The sequence below is a fragment of the Dioscorea cayenensis genome, unplaced genomic scaffold, assembly GCF_009730915.1.
Source record: "Dioscorea cayenensis subsp. rotundata cultivar TDr96_F1 unplaced genomic scaffold, TDr96_F1_v2_PseudoChromosome.rev07_lg8_w22 25.fasta BLBR01000777.1, whole genome shotgun sequence".
Classification (NCBI taxonomy): domain Eukaryota; kingdom Viridiplantae; phylum Streptophyta; class Magnoliopsida; order Dioscoreales; family Dioscoreaceae; genus Dioscorea; species Dioscorea cayenensis.
In genome coordinates this window covers 24984-33895 of record NW_024087168.1, presented here as the reverse complement: position 1 = coordinate 33895, position 8912 = coordinate 24984, and positions in this window count along the sequence as shown.

The following is an 8912-nucleotide window of genomic DNA, read 5'->3' as shown; positions in this document are numbered from 1 at the left end:
TGCCAAATTTATTTTATGGAATTTGTCATGGTTTTTGGAATATATAAGGTTTGACCGTGCCAAAAACCGTGACAAACACATCATCCTTTTATTTGTCACAGTTTTTGGCAAGGTTAAGCCTTAATCATGCCAAATGTAGTTCGTGTCATTTGGCATGGTTGTTGGCACGGTTTAGACATGCCAGTGCCAAAACCGTGACAAACTCTTAATTTGCATGGTTTTTCGCACTGACAAGCCTAAACCGTGCCAACAACCATGCCAAATGACATGAACTACATTTGGCACGGTTTCTGACATAGTTTATAATAATTTTATTCTATTTATAATAATTACATAATAATTTTACTCTTTTGATAATAATTATGTACCCACAATAAATAAAACTTAATTTTTTTTTTGCATAATATTTTCTTACAAAATCTCTACTATTCTTCACAAAAATATATGAGAATTTTGTAGCATAATTTAATTACCCATACACATAATATTCTATATTCATAATAATTATACTTTATTTATAATAATTGCATAATAATTTTACTTTTTTTATAATATTATGTACCCACAATAAAGAAAACTTAATTTTTTTCATGCATAATATTTTCTTACAAAATCTCTACTATTCTTCACAAAAATATATGAGAAATGGTAGCATAATTTAACTACCCATACACATAATATTCTATACTCATAATAATTATACTTTATTTATAATAATTACATAATAATTTTATTCTTTTGATAATAATTATGTGCCCACAATAAAAAAAACTTAATTTTTTTCTTGCATAATATTTTCTTAAAAAATTTCTACTATTCTTCACAAAAATATATGAGAATTTGGTAGCATAATTTAATTACCCATACACATAATATTCTATATTCATAATAATTATACTTTATTTATAATAATTGCATAATAATTTTACTCTTTTGATAATAATTATGTACCCACAATAAAAAAAACTTAATTTTTTTCTTGCATAATATTTTCTTACAAAATCTCTACTATTCTTCACAAAAATATATGAGAATTTGGTAGCATAACCCATACACATAATATTCTATTCTCATAATAATTATACTTTATTTATAATAATTACAAAATAATTTTATTCTGTTAATAATAATTATGTACCCACAATAAAAAAAACTTAATTTTTTTCTTGCATACTATTTTCTTAAAAAATTTCTACTATTCTTCACAAAAATATATGAGAATTTGGTAGCATAATTTAATTACCCATACACATAATATCCTATATTCATAATAATTATACTTTATTTATAATAATTGCATAATAATTTTACTCTTTTGATAATAATTATGTACCCACAATAAAAAAAAAACTTAATTTTTTTCTTGCATAATATTTTCTTACAAAATCTCTACTATTCTTCACAAAAATATATGAGAATTTAGTAGCATAATTTAATTACCCATACACATGATATTCTATATTCATAATAATTATACTTTATTTATAATAATTACATAATAATTTTACTCTTTTGATAATAATTATGTAACCAAATAAAAAAAACTTAATTTTTTTTTCTTACATAATATTTTCTTACAAAATCTATAATATTCTTCAAAAAAATATATGAGAATTTGGTAGCATAATTTAATTACCCATACACATGATATTCTATATTTATAATAATTATACTTTATTTATAATAATTACATAATAATTTTTACTCTATTTATTTATTAAAGAATAAAATAAATTATTATTATAAATATTTATAATAATAATAGTAATAATAATTTAAGGCTTTTCATTTTTTTTTTGGAAAACCATAGTTCTAGTTTTCATAATCCGCTAAAAATTCTCGGTTTTTACTGCCCACCAATCTCAAAATTTCCCAACTCTAGTTCTAGTCCGCGCCGGTGTTTTGCCTCCTAAGCTGAACCTCCGGCTCCATCTCGCTACCTCCGTCTTCTTCTCTACCCACCCACTACTTGCCGACCAACTCAAGAGCCCATTTGACGAGCCTTCAACCTCGGCAACGAGAAAGGAAGCTAGCGCCAAAGCCGACGAGCCTTCAACCTCGGCGATACCAACTCGCCGCCCCTATGGCTCGCCCCTTCGCCCTCTTCCCCAATCATCACGGATAATGTGGTACCAAGGGACAATGAGGGGTGCTGCCCTACACGATCAATGGCCAAGGTCGGGATCCCTGTGGCGAATCCTTTAGGTACTTGTTTTTATCTTTCCTTTTGATATATTTCTTCTATTTTTTGTCTGTGCTGTGTTTGCTCTTGCGGCCACAAACCAGAACATCAGGTATGCTGAGAAGTTGCTAGGGCTTGATTCAAAGCTTGCAAAGAGCCTTTTGATTCTATTCAGAGAAATCAAGGTATTGATTTGGATTTTTGAAGCTTAGGCTTTGTATTTCGGTGTTTATTGGATTCCATTCAAAGAAATTGGTTAAGTTTTTAATTTTAACAAGCTATCTGGATCATGCCTCATTGTGCTTCTTGATATAGACTTGCTTACTAATAATACTTAATTGTTTGGGAAGGCAGATGGGGTCAATTGCTGCTTCTCTTGCTATCACATACACATATTTCAGTAGTATCAATTGTCACAGGTTTAAAAGCAATTGTTAGTATTTGAATCCCTGTTTATCTCTATGATCTTATTTCTTTGATTCCTTTCTTATATTGAGTTTGAATCCCTACTATTTTAAATTAATTTCTGGATTACTTACTGGGCTAGTGAGCTCATGGATTTGTTTTAAATTCTTTTCAGATCAAGAGTGGTAGACCGGTGTGGACCTTGAAAGATTGTCTGTAGGTGTTGTCCTGTTGTATTATAAAATTTGAGTTCTTGTCATTGTCTATTCATGTATTCCTGTACTTTATATTTTGGAATTCTTGTATCCTTGTATTGTATCGTCTGTAGAGTATGTAACCCTATAACCTAGTTGGTTTGTTATAGTTTTGTCTCTCCTGAATCAGGTTCTGAGGCCTTGTAGGTCTACTTGGTTCACGCCTTGTGGATCTGCGGCCGTTTGTTTGTGCACAGGGTCCGCCGAGCCGAGTTCGGGGCGTGGCAGTTTTTGGAATGATTGGTGAATGGGTGGGCGGGTTGATGATGGTCCTTTAAAGCATTTTGCTAGTGAGCCGGTAAATAATGAGCACTTGCAACTCAAAGTGGCTGATTTCCTAGATGAGCATGGAGATGTTGAGCAAAGAACACAACTTTGATAGGTGTACACAAGCTTTACGTACTAACAATCACATTAAATTGCACACACCATAAAGAGTAAATATTACTGTTAGTCACCAAATTATACCCAATTATCAGTTTGGATACCACATTTTAATTTGTATCATAATGGTCCCCTATCTTTATTTGGTTTAAAAAAGGTGTTACCCAAAGAAATCCGGTGTGTTTAATCTAACGTGAATGCCCGCAATCCAACATGGTCGTCGGATTTCCATATCACTTGCAAAGTGGCATGTGCCGCATGGATTAAAATGCCACATATGTTAAAATAACGCCACGTTAGCCCCTTATTCTTCTTATTCTTCTTCTTCTTCTTCTTCTTCTTCTTCTTCTTCTTCTTCTTCTTCTCTCAAATTCAATAATCCTAAGAATCCAAATCCTTCTTCTTTCTCTTTTTCATCTCTCACATTTGAGAATCATGAGAATCTAGAGCAAGTGTAGAAACATCGAGGAGAGGAGGATGATGAACTGTGAGTGATCTATCTCTTAAGAGCAGGCGAGTACTGGAAGGAAGGAAACCACATTCAACTGTCAAGGAAGTTATATAGGGAGAAAGAAAGCCCTATGGCTCCAGACTAGGATATCATGAGAAGAAAGGCCCAACATATAGTAGGTAATGTTTGATAATTGCCAAGTTAGGGTTTTATTTGTATGTTTGGGTTTATAAAAGAAGCTTGCATTATTTTGCTTTGATTTAAGGTTTTTATTTGTATACTTGGGTTTGTAAAACAAGGTTGCAATGTATTGATTTGATTTAGGGTTTAAGCAAGAGGCGTTATGCTTGACGCCAAGGTTTCATTTTTCCTTTACCTTTTCTTATTCATGTATTGTTGTGTATTTTGTCTAGGTTTTTTTTATCACATTAGTTATTAGGTTATTGATTAGCTTTGATTGTGTATGTTGTTACTTATTTTTTCCTTATTTGGATTTCTTTTGTTTTGTTTGTTGTTACTATCATGGTTGGTATCATAGGGCTGATACGGCCGGCTAGGCAATTGGCTACTCCGTTCGCACCAACCCAGCCTACACTTAAAATATGCCGAGAATCTAGTTAAGGAAGAGACAAAGAGCAAGGACACCAAGTATAAAGAGAAAAAACTAACTCACTTGAAGCGGAGAATGTTTACAACCCAAATTTGATGCAACAATCTCACTTACCCTCATCAAGGCCCCCTTGGCCTCGATTTATAGGGAAATGGCCCAAGAGAAACCTCTCTTAGGTATGGCCGACCACAAATGACCATCCTTGGTCATTCTGTACCCACCCTCCATGGGTTATTAAATTTACGCTTATGCCACCCGGCCATCTGGAAGATTAGGGTGCACCTTGTCAATATGCCATGCTCGCCAAATCGGCCACACCTAGTCATGCCCCAGATTTAGCCAGACTGCCCTGTCTCCGGCCAACCGCACCATGCCCTACCAAACCGCTCAACCCCGCCAATCCTAGCTACGTTCACATGTCACCGGACTTAATGGTACCTATCCCAAGGCCAAATCACCTTTGTATCACGCCCATATCCTCAAGAAGTGTGCCATGATCAGTCTTTAGTCATGATTATATATTCTTGGCCCATGCCGTAGAATATATTTGGCCTCTCTCGGCCTAGTGTTGTCCTAGCACCACACCGCCACCAAGAATTGGGCGCATGGCCCCGCCACGCACTCCTGCCACGCTTGCTGTTGCGCCGAAGCTGCCCCCGCTATGACCGAAGTCTCGTGTCCGACTGCATCCATGCTATCGACCATCCTCTTGACCAAGCGGCCTAATCACCCCCGGGCCAAGGGCGGACACCGCAAAGCCCCACTACAATTGGCTTGTACTCTTGATTCATATAATGTTTTTTTTCAACAAACCCACTAATCTAGGTTATTGATTAGCTATGATTTGTTTGTTACCTCTATCCTATTAATAACTAAATATTTTCCCTCATATTACTACAACGAACTCACTAATCTAAATTCCAGCCACCATGCCATTATAGAATTTTATTATTGTTTGCTACTTGCTAGCATAATTAGAGAAACCAAACAACTTGCACAGAAAATTATTGTTTGCTACTTGCTAGCATAATTAGAGAAACCAAACAACTCTATTACAACAAAATGAACATAAGCCATTTGTTTTCTTTTCATCTAAAGCATCTTAATATTTGTTTGAAGAATGCAGATCAACGTGAAAATTTTGAATCGCTAATTTGAAAATTCAATCACTAAAATAGATTCATGTTAAAACAAAAATTCAATGTGAACATAAAGGTGCACTGGTGCTTCAAAACATGAGAATCCAAGAACAACAAAAAACAACTAATTTTTACCATCATTAGACTAATTGAACTACTCCATTAAAGCAAAATAAACATACAAGCCATTTGTTTTCTTTTCATCCAAACTTAAGTTATAGATTTTAATATTTATTCAAAAGCACAGATCGACATCCATAATCTGGACTGTTAATTTGAAGAGGTGCTTATATGTATTAATTTATTAACTTATATTTGTTTAAGTTTCAGCAAATACTTTTTTTCTATAATAGGGACTATTGCTAGGTTCTCAAAGTGAAAATAACAACATTAAGAAACTTTTAATTTTTCATTAATGTTAAAATTTTGCACTAGAGAGTACCTGCTGAAATTGCATACTTGCTTAATTGATTATTGTCAAATTTTAGTACAATCCTTAATTGCATACTATTAGATTAATGGAGATAAAGTTTTCCATCTAAGAGATGATAGATCACTATCAATAATTGGATTAGTTTTAAATGCATTATGTTGTAAATAATTTACTTTCTTTGTTTGATCATTTATAATAACACCTTCTCCACTTTAGGGTTTTATAGTAACTGATTATGTTTTTACATTTGTGTGATAGCCCAAAACTCGAAACTTATCATAATTCAGATGCACCATATGCTTGCTAATGATCACTCCACATCCATAGGGTTTGTAGACTATTGTTGCAAACACAAGATTTCATTTGTAGAAATCTTAAACATGGCCAAACAATTGAGAATATATGTGGAAGGATGCACATTCTGGTGGTTAGATCTCAAGAGCAACCGTGAGCTTGTTGAAATTAAAATTGATTCAAATGTTTTATCTATGGCTTCATTATGGACTTTACTAGCCTCATTTGTATGTATGTTAAGGGGAGTAAGTCAAAAGCCAATGTTAGTAGTAATAATGTGGTGGCCAGCTCTGTTGGGCCTAGTAGTAATGACTGTAAGGGTGTGTTGGAGGAAGTAAAGGTTGATTTATTAGAAGATGTAGAAGATGATGAAGAAGAAGATATAGAAGAAGATGCGGAAGAAGGTATAGAAGAAGATGTGGAAGAAAATGAAGAGGTAGAAGCTGACTTGGAAAGTATTTTGATTAGAAATCAAAGTGAGAAAAAAGAAGAAGATGAGTTACTGTGATAGGGATGCAAAAGATAAACAGGTGGATAATTGTATAATGAATATGCCTGATAATGCATTAAGACAGGAAATTGAAGGGATGGGATGTGAGAAAGATGAAGAATCTTCTTATGTTGCATCAGATGAGTTACATTCTTGTTCTTTAACATACGAGGAAGATCTGGCTCCATTAAGGCCTAATAATTATGCAGACTTTAATGAAGAATGTGATATGAGGAATCCCCAATTTAAAATAAGGATAAAGTTTAGGAGCTTTACCCAGTTCAAGGAAGTAGTTAGAAATTATGGGATTAATAACCATTGCGTAATAAACTTCAAACCTAACAATAAGAAGAAGTGCAAAGCATTTTGCAAGAATTAATGTCCTTTTTACTTATGGGCTAGCTGCACCTATATATGGTGACGGACAAGGATGTAGTACAAATTAAATCAGGTAATTTGAAGCATGAATGTAGTTGAGACCATAACATTAGGCATGTTAATGCAAAGTGGGTAGCAAAGAAGTACATGCATGGAGTAGTTCAAATCAGACCCCTCATGAAAGATAAGTGGAATCATTCATGCTATGAAGATTAACCAGGAGGCTAACATTAGTAGATTAATAGCTTGGAGGGCCAAGTCTATTGCATTATAGTAGGTTTTCTTCCTAGTTTTATGTTCTAATTGTAAGTTAATGTAATGTGTTGTAGACTTCTCCATACTTGTTCATATGTGTCTCTTTGTAATTAGGATGCTGGATGGTGATGAAAAAACTCAAATTACAAGACTATATGACTATAGACTGGAATTGATTAGGACCCACCCTAGATCAACCGTGATGTTCAAATGCAAGGAAAGTGTCTTCAACGGCATGTATGTATGCTTAGCACCCCTCAAAGGTGGTTTCCTGGCGGGATGTATGCGCATCATATCATTGGATGGATGCTTTCTCAAGGAGCGCTATGGAGGGCAACTAATAACAGTAATTGGAATAGATGCTAATGACGGAATCTACCCTATGGCATGGACTATAGTGAGTGAGGAAAATCATAAGAATGGATGTGGTTCTTGGAATTGCTCACAAGGGACTTGGATATAATAGACAGGCAGTTATAAGTTGGCTTTCATGAGTGACCGACAAAAGGTACATGTTTAAACCCTTAATATAATTGGTTTATAGTTTTATTAGAATTGCCTACTGATGGACACTTTCCCTTTTTTTGTTAATGGTTTCTTCTTGATTACTAGTTGCTAGTATATGAAAAAATTAAAACATAGGGACTTATGCTTGCCATTAAACAATTATTTCCTCATTATAAACACAGATTTTGCATAAGACATGTTCACACCAATTTTAAAAGAAATCATAAGGGAAATGCTCTTAAAGACCAACTTTGGGCTTGTGCTTGGGCCAACTATATGCCAGCATTTAATCAAACAACGGAGGATCTAAAAAGGATGTCATAAATGTATATAAGTTCTTGAGAAACATAGATGCTCATCACTGGAGTAGATCATACTTGATGAGTGTACAATATTCATGTATTTTATATCAATTTGTACACTCACTTGGCATGTATTAGAATTATATTGTGAAATTTGATGCTAAATATAGTGTGTTGTGTATTAAGACGCTTAAGGCAGTGCTTAAAGATCAGAGATAGCCAAAGGAAGTATTTCATACCTTAAACATTGAAGTTGGAGCACTCTCGACATCATTAGAACAAGGATAAGGCAAACTGGGTGGCTTACGAATAGCTTACGATCGTCTTTACAGTCGCAAGTCAATTCCAGAAGACCTTGGAGGCATGCTTATACCTAGTGGTGTCAACCAGGTGATACCGGGGGGCCATGCAAAGCCCAGGAACTGTTCTACGGTACCATGCCCGGGCTTAGCACGACCCAGAACCCCGATCGTGCCAGGTAGGGGTTCTGTGGCCCGCGGGTTGTGCCGGCACGTGGCCTAACTCGGGCTGTGCCAACCCAGGAACGCAGCCCGGCTCGCCGGCACATCCCGCAATTGTCATTAAAGGAGCAAATAGCCCAAAACTCCATAATTCAAATTTTTTATTTTTATTCCTTTTATGGGGATTAAAAATTTAAAATTTTGAATTTATTTATTTATTTATTGCTTTGTCAGAAAGACACTTTTACTCATCCCAACAATTACCTAACTACTAATTTTATGGGTATTTTAGTCTTTTTGGAGACTAAAATTAGTATGATACACCTTTTATTAATATGATGGAGAATGAGAATGTAAAATTATAAAT